At 35.3% G+C, this 14,885-nt stretch overlaps 1 protein-coding gene across 1 annotated transcript in view; it reads right to left on the bottom strand.

Moving 5' to 3' along the window:
* Positions 1 to 14,885, bottom strand: part of FOXP2 (forkhead box P2) — a 1,512,938-nt gene that overhangs the window by 757,155 nt on the left and 740,898 nt on the right. The gene's annotated exons all lie outside the window — the stretch shown is intronic.

Here is a 14,885-nt window from a genome sequence, read left to right on the forward strand (position 1 = left end):
GGAACTCTGCATTCAGATGGGAATATCTTTCCTTTTCTCCTTTGTTTTTCGCTTCTCTTCTTTTCACAGCTATTTGTAAGGCCTCCTCAGACAGCCATTTTGCTTTTTTGCATTTCTTTTCCATGGGGATTGTCTTGATCCCTGTCTCCTGTACAATGTCACGAACTTCCATCCATAGTTCATCAGGCAATGTATCAGATCTATTCCCTTAAATCTATTTCTCACTTCCACCCTATAGTCATAAGGAATTTGATCTAGGTCATACCTGAATGGTCTAGTGGTTTTCCCTACTTTCTTCAATTTAAGTCTGAATTTGGCAATAAGGAGTTCATGATCTGAGCCACAGTCAGCTCCCAGTAGTTCACTCACAAAAGGAGGGGGAACATCCCTCTCTCCTATAGCCCTCTTCTTTTCACAAAAAATTGCAGCAGAGGATCAAAATGTTCTCTAGTATTCCTTCCAATTTAACTATGTTCTAGTATCCAAACATCTTCTGGGAAGGCTGTGTACTTAGAGCTGTGGGAGATGTGATACTATATAAATGCTTTTCTAGCCCTTCAATAGCTAGCTCTCACTTCATCATATGTGAAAATGATGGAGACAATTAAACTGAAATTTTGAGCCAATCCTATAGTACTATGCAAGTAAATGAAATGAGCTCATAATACTGTCTGATCTGAATCTAGTAACAACTATGATATTATCTTCATGGTCTGTTTCTTGGGCATGCAGACTTCCTGATAAGAGTGAAACACCTTTCACCACAGCAATCCAGTGTACTTCAACCTGATGCATATTTGATGCAGGCGACTTACCTAAGTAATGTGTGGAAAGCTGTGGACTAAGATTTAAACAATTAGAAGGAAGTCATAGGCTGATAAACTTTTAAGAATTAAAAGGATGAACTCTAATCACTGCATACAAAATATTTGTCTAAATTCACAATGGAGAAGTTAAGCTACATTTTCTGTGATACATTTTGGTCCCCCTGAAGGCAAGGGAACATTCTTATTCATGCTTTCATAAGGTTAGACTATCGATGGGCTTCCCTGGTGGCTCAGATGGTAACAAAACTGCCTGCAATGTGGGAGACCTGGGTTTGATCCCTGGGTTGGGAAAATCTCTTGGAGGGGAGGCATGGCAACCCACTCCAGTATTCTTGTCTGGAGAATCCCAAGGACAGAGAAGGCTGGCAGGCGACAGTCCATGGAGTCACAAAGAGTCGGACATGACTGAGGGACTAAGCACAGAGTATTGATAAATATTTACTGAAATGAATCTTATGAAACTGAAATTTTAGGAGGGTCAGTCAATAGTGCCTGTCCCAGCACATGCATGTAGACACACAATGAACAAATAGGCAAAATTCAATATACAAATTTAAGCACACTGCAATAAATTTCATGGGGCATAGAGTCAGAATCAGAAAATTAAAAAGGACCTTGGAGATCAACTAATTGTTTTATGATAGTGAAATTTTGTTTTAATGAGAGAATATGACTAGGAATCACATTCTCATTCCATGGAAGCTGAGGATGAGAAATAATTTATATTTAACCTTTCTGAGGGAATTAATAAATTAAAATAAGTTTAAATTCCAGAAGTGTAAAAAGGGTAGTATCAGATCCTTCCCATCCCTACCCCTTTACACTTCAGGGCCGTAGGAACTTCTTATGTTCTATTGGGCTATTTCAGTGTGGTTTGAGAGTACATGTAGGTGTGTGTTTTTAGATGAACTGATGGGATTTGGGGCTGGGAGATAGGAAGACTGAGAGTGAACATCTTTAATGAAATAAGATATGATAATTACAACTCTTCATCTTCTATGGTTGTTAAGTACAAACTGAGCCTTCCAAGTTATTGTCTTTAAAGGAAAGTCACACAAACAGAAATAGAATAAAATAAAAGTGATAATATCTAATGAATATTGTACTTTAAAAATGTAATATTTTACACAAACTTAAAGCAACATATTATCTTATTTTTATTTTCACAAAATTACACATTGAGGGAGAATTGGTATATTTAAAAGACAGTAAAATTAACTTCCTTTTTTGTTATGATGCCATATTTATGGCAGACTAATTATCCTGCCAAGGCCTATGAGAAACAAAAATGGATATCAGACATGGATTTAAAAATTGCTGTGAAAATAGTGCAAGATGGAAAATTTTACCAGAGAATTGGATCTTAAAAATTGAGACAAAATTCACACATCTTAATATTCACTCTTCAAAGATATGATACAGTGGGTTTTTAGTATTTTCACAGATATGTGCAACATCACTATTATATAATATTTTCGTCATTGCTAAAAGAAATCCATTACCTATGGGCAATTACTTCCCAATTCTCTTACCCTCAGCCTCTGACAACCACTAATCTATTTCCTTTCTCAATGGATTTGCCTATTCTGAGCATTTCATAAAAACGGAATCATGCTATATGTGGTCTTTTCTGTCTGCCTTCTTCCACTTAGCATAATATTTTCAAGGTTCATCTGTACTGTAATATGTACTTCATTTTTTTCTATTGTTGAATGGCATTTCATTGTATATACCACATTTCACTGAAATATCACAGTTTGTTTAGCCATTCATCTGCTGATAAACATTTTTTTTTTCAATTTTGGACTATTATGTATAAGCTTTTGTGTAGATAGATGTTTGCATTTCTCTTGGGTATATACCTAGGAGTAAAATTGCTGGTTAATATGGCAACTCATATTTATCCATTTGAGAAACTGCCAAGCTGCTTTCCAAAGTGGCCATAGCATTTTACATTCCCCCCAGAAATGCATGAGAATATGAATTTCTCCAAATCCTGAACAACACTTGCTATTGTCTGCTTTTTGATTATTGCCATCCTTGTCAGTATGAAGTAGTATCACATTGTGGTTTTGATTCATATTTCCTTAATTACTAATGAGGCTGAGCATATTTTCATGTACTTATTAGCTATTAATAGATTTTCTTTGGAGAAATGCCTATTCAAATCCTTTGCTGATTTTTGAATGGGGTTATCTGTCCTTTTACTGAGTTGTAAAGGCTCTTTGTGTATTTTGCATATGAGTTCTTTATACGTTCTTTGCAAATATTTTCTCTCATTCTGTAGTTAGTCTTTGTATTTTCTTGAAAGTATCTTTTGGAGCAAAAAAGTTTTTAATTTTATGATGTCCAATTTATTTTTTTCTTTTGTCATTTGTGCTTTTGGTGTCATGTTTAATCCAAGCTCACAAAGACTTATGCTTATGCTTCTGTGCAAAAGTTTTCCAGTCTAAACTCTTAAAAATGTAAGTCTTTGCTTCCTTTCTGAATTAATTTTTGTTTATTGGGAGCCAGGGTCCAGCTTAATTCTTCTGCATGTGGATATACAGTTTGACCAAGATTAAATTTCACTCAGTGGCGAAATATTGCAATCTTTACCACATAGATAAGGATTAAGAATGCTCATTACAGTCACTACTACTGAACATTGTATGAGATTTTTTTTTTGCTAGTGCAATAAATCAAGAAAGATAAAGATAAAAAGATGAGAAACCAAGAAATAAACTTCCACTATTCACAGATATCATGATACTGTACACAAAAAGTACAAAACAACCTAACTAAATTACTATAATTAATAAATGAATTTAGTAAGGTCACTAGTTACAAGGTCAGCTTATCAAAGCCGACTGCATTTCTATATACCAATAAAAGGAAAACTAGAAAATAAAAGTGAAAAAATAGAAAATTAAACATTTAGAATGATAGTATATACACTAGCACAGAAAATTAAATATAAACAAATGGATCTAGTAACACATATGAAAGAGCTCCTCACTGAAAACTACAAAGTATTATTGAGAGAAACCTTAAAAGAGCTGAAACCATAGGCAATACCATGTTTGCAGACTGGAAATCTCAGTATTGTAAAAATGTAATTTCTCTTTAAAATCTATTCAAATAATCTATAGGCTCAATGCATGCCAAATAAAATCCTAGCAGAATTTATTTTTTGTAGAAATTAACAAACTTATTCTAAAGTTTAAATGGGGTTGCAAAGAGCTGGACACCATGGAGCAACTAAGCACATATAGACAGAAAGAGCAATCTTTCCATAGTTTATGCTGTACACATTGGGTATTTTTATGCAACAAAAATAAATCTTGATTATACTACCTCATATTATATCCATAAATCAATGCCAGATAGACTGTAGATTTAAATGTGAAAGATAAATCATAATGAATTTACCTGAAGGACTAGCAAACGGATTCTACTTCTTAAATTCCATTCATGAAAGACACCATTAAGAGTAACAGGAGAGGTCACATAATGGGAGAAATAATATACATATAGACATGCATACATGTATTTCTGGGAAAAACATTAATATCTATATATCAATTTATTGATCAATCTATTTATCTGACTTCAACAGTCACTTCACAAAACAAGACATGCATATGTTCAAAAAATAAGAAGATGCTTAACTTTATTAGACATCAAGAAACAAAAGTAAGATACCATTTCATAATGGCCAGTGTGACAAAGAAAACTATCGACAATACCATGGCCTGCAAGAACGCAAAGTAACTCAGATCTTCATACATTGCTATTTGGAGTGTATATTTGTCCCACCACTTTGATAATCTGCTTGGTAGTAGCTATTAAAGATGAATGGTTAGAATATACATATACAAGTTTAGAATATATGTTCCTAAACTGTCTTTAGGGTTCATATATTAACAAACCAAAGGTCTTTCAACAGTAGAATGAATAGTAAGTTATGACCTTTTTGTAAAATAGAAGAGGATACATCAAAGAGAATGGATGAATCTCACAAATATTATAGTAAGCAAAAGAAACTAGACCAGGGTTTGGTTTCAGAAAAATTAAGCTTAAAAACAAGAAAAACTAATCAGTGGTGATGGAAGTCAAGATAGTGGTTACCTTTAAACACAGCTTTTGAGAGTGGGTATGAGGATTTCTTGCTGGAGTTGGTAATCCGTTTTTCGAAGTAATTGGTTAAATGACTAAGATCACTTTGGGAAATATTCAGTGAGCTGTACATTAATGATTTGTGAAATTTTAGTATAAATGTAATAGTTTAAAAGTTTTGCTTCAGTTGATACAAAAGACTTTGGTTAAGGCAGTAAGCTCTTATGAGGATATCAAATGCTGCTTCTGAGACAACAATAAAAATAAAACACAAAAAATAATGTAAATTAAACTATAGCACAAAATAATAGAGCTTTTATTAATTTTTTCAAGTGGAATGTGATGCCTCATGAAGCAGTGAGTTTGCTGTCACTGGATTTATACAAGGTAAAGACAGAAGCACTCCTATTTAAAAATCTTAAAAGAGAGTTTTCAAGGGTGGGCTTTGGATAAAATGATCTCCAAGGAGTTTTCCAATTCTAAGACAAAATAATGTCAACCTTACAGCGAAGAAACACAACCTCCCAAGTGGGTAATACCAGACAGTTTGCCAAACAACTGTTTATCAGTGAGAAAATCATTTAAACTATCAAGCTGACTCCATTTAAAAAATATATTTCTCACTTCCTTATAAGTTTGACAATATTTTGTTATATAATTTAATATATATGTATATATATTATTAAGATACTGAGTTAAACCATAGATTATGCCTAGATTTTTTTTTTATATTTTAAGAAAAACCTAAAATAATCCAGTGACAGTTGACTACTCTATTGGTAAAAGATGATTTGTCATGGGAAAACTTAGAATGATGCCAACTCTATTCACTGTACCAAGAATGCCTTATGAAAAATTAAGCAAGTTCTATTTATTGCTCACCTAAATAGTCAGAGATGAGATGAGATGAGATACACATAATGTGTGTATTCTTTTTTTAATTTTTTTTTTAAATTTTATTTTTTAAAGACACACAGATAACTAGAACAGTATTATGGACTCTATGGGAAAGGGCGAGGGCGGCATGCTATGGGAGAATGGCATGGAAGCATGTAAATTATCATATGTGTGTATGTTTTGATATAAACATTATCATGTATTTTTCATATTCCACAACAAAGAGATTTCTTATAATGGATTTTGATTCAGTTTTGGATGAAGTTCAAGTGCATGAGAAAGACACTTGCAATTATTCTGCTTCTAATTCACAGGACCAACTCCTCTTGGTTGTCAAATAATTATTTGCAGATATCAAAAAATTCTTAAATTTTTTGGTTCAGGCCTTGCAATAAAAATTGTGTATAGTCAACACAGTAAAATTTAGAGATGAATAAATTTAACATATAATTTTAGAGAATTTTCAGATTCTTTGCCTTCCACCCACATATCCAGCAGTTTAACATATATCACAGGTCCTGGCCTGGTTAAGTAAAATAATGTATAGTTGAGACAAATCCTGGCAGTGTTGTTGGCTTTGTTACAATATTAAACAATGGTAGGCATCCTACTCTGCATGATACATTCAGTTTGAGATTCTTTAAGTTGTTGAAGAAGCATTAAGTATTTATCATCACCCAAAATTGTGCCAAACTTTGCATAAAGTATATACCTGTCTTTGAAACTTTGAGAGAAACCCATAGCTAACACTGAATTTTTGCCTATAGTAACTCGAATGACATAAGACATAAAAAAGTAAGTTACATATATTACAATTGTACTCTGTAAGTAGATTGGAAAAAGTGTAGTACCTGCATGCTTACTTATGTAGGATCTCATGGTAAAATCTCAGAAACTCTTAATTTTCCGAAACTGAATTTTATATCCTTCCATATCTTATGTTGTTTCATTCTATCTTAAACAATTTATTTAATTCTGTAACAATAAGGAAGGACTAGTATGAAGTGGAGGAGAAGGCAAAAGTCTTCTAGTGGTCTGAACCTATGGTGACTCGATGCAAAGAAAATATATTTATGCCTCTAAAATAATGAAGTAGGAAATGAATCTGAAACTAATACAATTCTTTCTTATGTTTTCCCAACAGCATGCATTGGTCTTTACATTTTCTTTACTATGGAAAATATTTAGCCTGAACAAAGAATAGAGTATTCTGCTTAACAAATTATTTTGGCAGATGGAGAACTGCCACATATTCCACATGTGAATAATTATTTTTTTAAATAATTTAAAAGTTACTTCAGGATTTTACATTATAAATATTGACTTTACTATATTGCAGAAGTACAGAATTAGCAATAAAAAGGATATTTGAATTCCAGGAAGATGATGGCTTATGTTGAAGTCCTTCATTCTGTTTACCACTCATCCACCCATCCACCCATCTATCCATCCATGCACACATCCATTTTGTATAATGTGGGATATATGGAAATACAATGGTACACAAGATGAATAATTCTTCCCATGAAGAAAATTGCACAATGACTATATTAGATGATTGGATTTTTTAAAAATTTAGTGCAATGTAACTGACATATAATATTGTCCAGTTTGGGGCTTCCCGGTGCCTCAGTGGTAAAGAATTCACCTACAAATGCAGGAGACTCAGGAGATGTGGTTTGATCCCTGGGTTGGGAATCCCCTGGAGAAGGAAATGGTCAGCCCCTCTAATATTCTTGCCTGAGATATTCCATGTACAAAGGAGCCTGGCGGGCTGCAGTCCATGGGATCACAAATAGTCGAACCCAATGGAGTGACTGCATGCACCCTTAAGATTATTAGATAATTGTTCCAGTTTAAAGTGTACAAAGTGTTGAGTTTATTAATTTATATTTTGAAATATGGTTACTACCAAAGTGTTAGCTAACGCTTCTATCATGTCACATAATTTGGTAGTGGTGGTTTAGTCACTAAGTCATGTCCAGCTCTTGCAATCCCATGGACTGTAGCCCACCAGGCTCCCCTGTCCATAGGATTTTCCAGGCAAGAATACTGGAGTGGGTTGCCATTTCCTTCTCCAAGGGATGTTTCTGACCCAGGGGTCGAACCCAGGTCTCCTGCACTGCAGGCAGTTTCTATACCGACTGAGCTACCAGGGAAGCCCATGTCACATAATTTAGATGAGGAAATTTCAAGTGATCTTTTTCCTTGTGAATTTTAAAACCAACATAATTGTATGTTTTTATTTCTTCATAAGCTTTCCATTTATTAACTCATTTGATCTTTGTAACAACCTTGGAGGTAGGAACTATTAGTATTGCTATTGTACAGCTGCAGAAATAAAAGCAAAGAAAGGTTAAATAATTACCTAAAGCCCCTCAGCTAATAAATAGAAAAAGGATATAAGCATATGCAGTGTATCTCTAAACATTGTTCTCAAATCCCACAGTTGTATTACCTGTCAAATAGAGGTATGTTAATATGATCAGCAATACTGCAATATTATCACCAAGAATAACAATACTAATATATACAATTTTTATCCTTTATATAGACTTGTCACTAGGCTTCCCAGGTGGCACTAGTGGTGAAGAACCCACCTGCCAATGCAGGAGACGTAAGAGATGCAGATTTGATTCCTGGGTCAGGAAGAGCCCCTGGAGGAGGGCATGGCTTAATCCTTAAAGTATGTTTGAAGTAGGACCCTTTAACAGTCCTTTAAAATAATAAGTATCCATATTAGCTCTAAAGAGATTATATAATTCATTTTTATAACTGAGACCAGTAATTCCCAAGTAGTAGTATAACAAAGTCTGAGGGAGAGAAATAAAACAGTGTTAAGATATTATATTTATCAAAGGAGCATGGGTTAAAAAAGGTTGAGAGACTCTGTCACAAAGAAAATTTATTTGGACATCTTGGGAGATCTTTCATCAAATGGAAAAAAGAAAGTTCACAAAAGTTAATTGATTAAAAAAGTAAACTAAATCTAGAACAAATGAATTTTAATGACTATCTTTCAAAGAATGATTAATTTGTTAATTATGCATTATAAAACTAAAAGTTGGTGTATGGATGGTATACTATGGAGAATACTGAACTGAAAGCAGAGACATCTGAGTTTAAGTCCCAGCACTGTTACCAAATGTTGGGGTCCTTCATTGTTCTTGATTTCAGTTTTCTTATGTGAAAATGAAGGGATAGCCCAGAAGATTGTTAAGTGCCTTAGCGTTCTGCTTCTCTATAACTCACCTAAACTTTTGTCGTTTGTTGTAAAAGTATTTTGTAGCCTCCACATAAGAAAAAGAAAAAGATATGATAATTGCGGGATGATAGCTACAACTCTAACTAGAACCTAAGTCCTTGACCTTAAGGTCAACAAACTGTAGATTATGCATTATACCCATTCTGCAAACCAGAACCACTTGTGGGGCACCAGCAACCTGGAAGCTATCATTCAGTAGATCTGACAGTGCACCTGAGCCTATGTAGTTTGAGCATCTCACTGAGTGATTTTTGCCATGTATCAATTGGCTTCCCTTGTGGCTCAGCTAGTAAAGAATTCGCCTGCAATGCAGGAGGCCTGGGTTTGATCCCTGGGTCGGGAAGATCCCCTGCATGAAGGGTAAGGCTACCCACTCCAGTCTTCTGGCCTGAAGAATTCCATGGACTGTACAGTCCATGGGGTCACAAAGAGTCGGAAATGACTGAGCGACCTTTACTTTCACTCACTTTCACTTGTGAATAATCATTGTTCCAGGTTCTCTTTTGACAAAATGTTACTTGAGTTTAAGTTACAGACAAAGACTTATGCTAACAAGGGAAACAAATGCAACATTATAATTAATCTCAAAAAAGACTATTTCTTTTTTAGTCATCTGTGGATAAGATCAATATTTCTTATGTGACTTGTACTGTATCAGAGCTTACAGATCTTAGATACTTGAACTTATTTTTTTGCTGTAATAATAGAAGATCAAGTAATAGAAACTCAGTTGGCATTGAGATGGAATATTCAGAAAATAGAAACACACACACATATGCTTAAACATAGTGCATAAGCTCATAAAGATAAGTAAATACAAAACTTTTAATCTCCATTATCTTTTGTTTGCTCTTCCAAATTCATGTGCCACTTTTTTCACCCTTTTCCATCCTGCTCTGTGCTCTGGGAGACTGACCTGAATGAACTGTAATAGTACCCATAGCCTTTGGCCAACGGGTAACTGGTAGGATACTGTACGAAAGGATAACAGTAAAATCAGTGTGTTTTTGCCCATGGATCACTCCTGCTCATCTTCAGCTGACTGTGTCACTTGACTGAAGATCACTGATCCCCTTCAGCCTGGTGAATAGTTTATGACACTCTGTGCTTTAAAGTTTTGATACGTGGCCCCTTTCCTCATTCCTTGAAAAACTGTAGCAGTTCTGATGCAGTTGGCCCCAGTTTACTGCACAAACTCCTGTGGATTTTCTGCATTTACACTTTTAAATAGATGCTTGAAAATAAGCCCTCCTGGAATTATCAAATTTTGTGCATGATGTCTATATTTCCTATTAACAGGGATCCTGATTGAAACAGTCTTTTACGTTAAAGGTACCTTTGAAAATCTTCAGTGAAGACAAAATAAGTAAGATGTATGGAAACTTGAACTGCAATTTGATTAAATAAATAAATAGTCATAACTGATAGAAACAGTATACTTAAGAAATTGAGGAAAAATATAAAATTCATATTATTAAAATTGAGGTAGCAGTGAATATAAGAAAATGAGATGTTGGCCTGATATGGAAAAAAAGTAAGGAGATGTGAATTTTAATTGATACAAACACCAAGTCACAAGGCTGAGACTGATAGAGCTTTCTCCATGCCCCAGAGACACTTGATCTGTGCTACTACATTCATCTAGGGGTAGCTCATTACCAGAATAATATAGGCAAGCTGGAAGGATTCATAGAAGAGTAACAAAATGATAAAAAGTGCTGAAGTATTGACCTATAAGAAGAGATTAAAAAGAGGAAATCCCTCTGCTTTAGCTAAGCAGTGACTAAGGGGGAACATGTCAACCATCTATAATTATGCGAAGGTTATAAACTCTAAAAGATAGGCAGCGATTACTACAAATCTAGGGTGTAGTGCTCTGTGGAAAGAAAAATTAAGAAAAGGAGATTTTAACTCAAGAAACAGGACCATTTCCTAATGTAGAGCTATTTTATGTCTTCTAAAGCTAAGTGTTCTATAATATAGCCTTTGAAAAAGACAAAAATGAAACAAATTACAAACCATTACTTACTACTATATATGTAGATTCTTTACAATCTATCTATTTCTATCTATCCTATCCACCTAACTAGCTGATCTAACTATTGGTGTATCTCAGAAATCAACCTTTCACAAACATATATAGTTATTTATTTAGCAATATATTAAATAAATATTTATTTAGTAAGCATCTCATTTAATTGTTAACATTACATTTTAGCAATCAGAGAAACTTAGGGTAAGAAAATTTGAGCAATGTTCTGAAGGTTACCCAGCTAGTAAGTATCACAGCCAGAGTACAAACCCAGGGGTCTTTATCTCCATGTCTCTGCTTATCATCTCTGAATAGTTAAACTACTTCAGTACATTAGTATATCATTTCCACTACAATTCTCCATTCTTGAACAATCCATGTGGTCATCACCCATTCTAGCTATGTGATAAATCCTAAAGTAATTTTCATTTGCTTATCCTAGACAATACTTCCTCTTAATCTTGCAAAATAATTCCTTAATTCACTATTGTACACAATTCAAGTTATTCAGTAAGTCATAATTACTTATAAAGTTTAAATTTAAGAAAGTATGCTTTTGTGTTCTCTTAAAAAACTAATCTCCTCTCACAATTTATTTGAGTTGAAAATACTTTGAAAGAAAACCTTGGTCATGGCTAATATTTCAAATAGTTCAGTTCAGTTCAGTCGCTCAGTCGTGTCTGACTCTCTGCGACCCCATGAACCGCAGCACGCCAGGCCTCCCTGTCCATCACCAACCCCTGGAGTCTACCCAAACCCGTGTTCATTGAGTCGGTGATGCCATCCAACCATCTCATCCTCTGTCGTCCTCTTCTCCTCCCGCCCCCAATCCTACCCAGCATTAGGGTCTTTTCCAATGAGTCAACACTTCGCATGAGGTGCCCAAAGTATTGGAGTTTCAGCTTCAACAACAGACCTTCCAATGAACACCCAGGATTGATCTCTTTTAGGATGGATTGATTGGATCTCCTTGCAGTCCAAGGGACTCTCAAGAGTCTTCTCCAACACCACAGTCCAAAAGCATCAATTCTTCGGCACTCAGCTTTCTTCACCGTCCAACTCTCACATCCATACATGACCACTGGAAAAACCATAGCCTTGACTAGACGGACTTTCGTTGGCAAAGTAATGTCTCTGCTTTTAAATATGCTATCTAGGTTGGCCATAACCTTCCTTCCAAGGAGTAAGCGTCTTTTAATTTCATGGCTGCAGTCACCATCAGCAGTGATTCTGGAGCCCCCAAAAATAAAGTCTGACACTGTTTCCACTGTTTCCCCATCTATTTCCCATGGAGTGATGGGACCAGATGCCATGATCTTGGTTTTCTGAACACTGAGCTTTAAGCCAACTTTTTCACTCTCCTCTTTCACCTTCATCAAGAGGCTCTTCAGTTCTTCTTCACTCTCTGCCATAAGGGTGGTGTCATCCGCATATCTGAGGTTATTGATATTTCTTCCGGCAATCTTGATTCCAACTTGTGTTTCTTCCAGCCCAGCGTTTCTCATGATGTACTCTGCATATAAGTTAAATAAGCAGGGTGACAATAGACAGCCTTGACGGACTCCTTTTCCTATTTGGAACCAGTCTGTTGTTCCATGTCCAGTTCGAACTGTTGCTTCCTGACCTGCATACAGGTTTCTCAAGAGACAGGTCAGATGGTCTGGTATTCCCATCTCTTTCAGAATTTTCCACAGTTTATTGTGATCCACACAGTCAAAGGCTTTGGCATAGTCAATAAAGCAGAAATAGATATTTTTCTGGAACTCGCTTGCTTTTTTGATGATCCAGCGGATATTGGCAATTTGATCTCTGTTTCCTCTGCCTTTTCTAAAACCAGCTTGAACATCTGGAAGTTCACGGTTCACGTATTGCTGAAGCCTGGCTTGGAGCATTTTGAGCATTACTTTACTAGCATGTGAGATGAGTGCAATTGTGCGGTAGTTTGAGCATTCTTTGGCATTGCCTTTCTTTGGGATTGGAACGAAAACTGACCTTTTCCAGTCCTGTGGCCACTGCTGAGTTTTCCAAATTTGCTGGCATATCGAGTGTAGCACTTTCACAGCATCACCTTTGAGGATGTGAAATAGCTCAACTGGAATTCCATCACCTCCACTAGCTTTGTTCGTAGTGATGCTTTCTAAGGCCCAGAGACCATAAAGTGAAATAATGAGTCCTTTTCACTTAAAACTTGTGTGAAGTTTTAAGTGAAAACTTAAACTACCTCTGTGGTTAGAGATAACTGCTACTAGTAGTTTCTTTTGTGTCTTTCTAGGGATTTTCTATATACGTATCTGCACACACTTTCTTTTCTTCACTTAGAAGTTATTTTGGTTGTCTTTCCACATTGACACATAAATTGGTACTTTATCCTTTTTAATGACTATGAATAGTCTATTGAATGGGTGTAACATTATTTGTCAATTTCCCTGTTGATTGATATCTAGATAGCGTCTAAAATGATCAGTCCTAGAAGGCAATGGCACCCCACTCCAGTACTCTTGCTGGAAAATCCCATGGACGGCGGAGCCTGGTAGGCTGCAGTCCATGGGGTTGCTGAGAGTCAGACATGACTGAGCGACTTCACTTTCACGCATTGGAGAAGGAAATGGCAACCCACTCCAGTGTTCTTGCCTGGAGAATCCCAGGAACAGGGGAGCCTGGTGGGCTGCCGTCTATGGGGTCGCACAGAGTCGGCCACGACTGAAGCAACTTAGCAGCAGCAGCATAATGAACATATGTTTACATTCATCTTTGCACACTTATCCCTTACTGATAGGGCAAATTTGTAGCTGGAGTATTTTCTAGGTCAAAGCATGTGTATGTTTACATTTTTATAGGCATTTCCCAATTGTTATCTACAAAATAGATTTTACATTAATACAAAAATATGAGAGTCTAAACAGGCTGCTCACACTCTAAAATTCACATAGAACTCCAACATGTCATGGTATTAACTTCTGCTTTGTGAGCATAAAATGGCATTTTGCCAAACATTTTATTCTATATAAATATTTCATTCCTGGGCCATGTTTATCATTGCATACTTATATCTCAAGTCAATAACATATTACTTGTTAATATTTTTCTGTGACGTAATTAAAAGAAACTTACTAATGTTTAAAATAACAGATTTGGCTAATTATTTATCTTACACCTTGACTTACACTATTTCTTCCACCTGGAAAATCTACCTCATTCTAACCCTACATGTCTATGTCCTACCTACCCTCATGATTTCTTTCAAATGATACCTTCTCCATCTAAATCTTGTTTCTTTCCTTAGAACTCCCAGCACCTTATTTAACCATTTAGAGTTCACATTATATATAAATCCATGATCAATTGTGGCTATCATTATTATTAAACACTGGAACTTTCCAGTTGTATAAATGTTCTTGTTCTCTCCTGCCTTCCTTTGCCTTCTTCAATGGATGGATCGAACTCAAACTACATATTTAGTATTGTGATACTATTTTTATTCTCTTTTAAAATAAACGGTTCAATTTTTAATATCAACAGGTTAAAATAATATTTTTATTCTAAAGTTTCAGATTTTCAAACACAGCAGAAAATGATTTAAGATGTCTCTTGGAACTCATAAACACACGCAATTTTAAAAATTAAGAGTTAAATCTGAAACATGCTGCTGAGAGTTAATGTGGATGCTATCATATTAAAGGCCTTTGGAGGCAAGCAAGCATAGTTTACACGCCATCGGACCTATTTATAGAGCTGACTCCTTTTTGCAATGTCAACTGTAACCTTA

Source organism: Giraffa tippelskirchi, chromosome 10 (assembly GCF_054371585.1).
Source record: "Giraffa tippelskirchi isolate mGirTip1 chromosome 10, T2T-mGirTip1v1.2.pri, whole genome shotgun sequence".
Classification (NCBI taxonomy): Eukaryota; Metazoa; Chordata; class Mammalia; order Artiodactyla; family Giraffidae; genus Giraffa; species Giraffa tippelskirchi.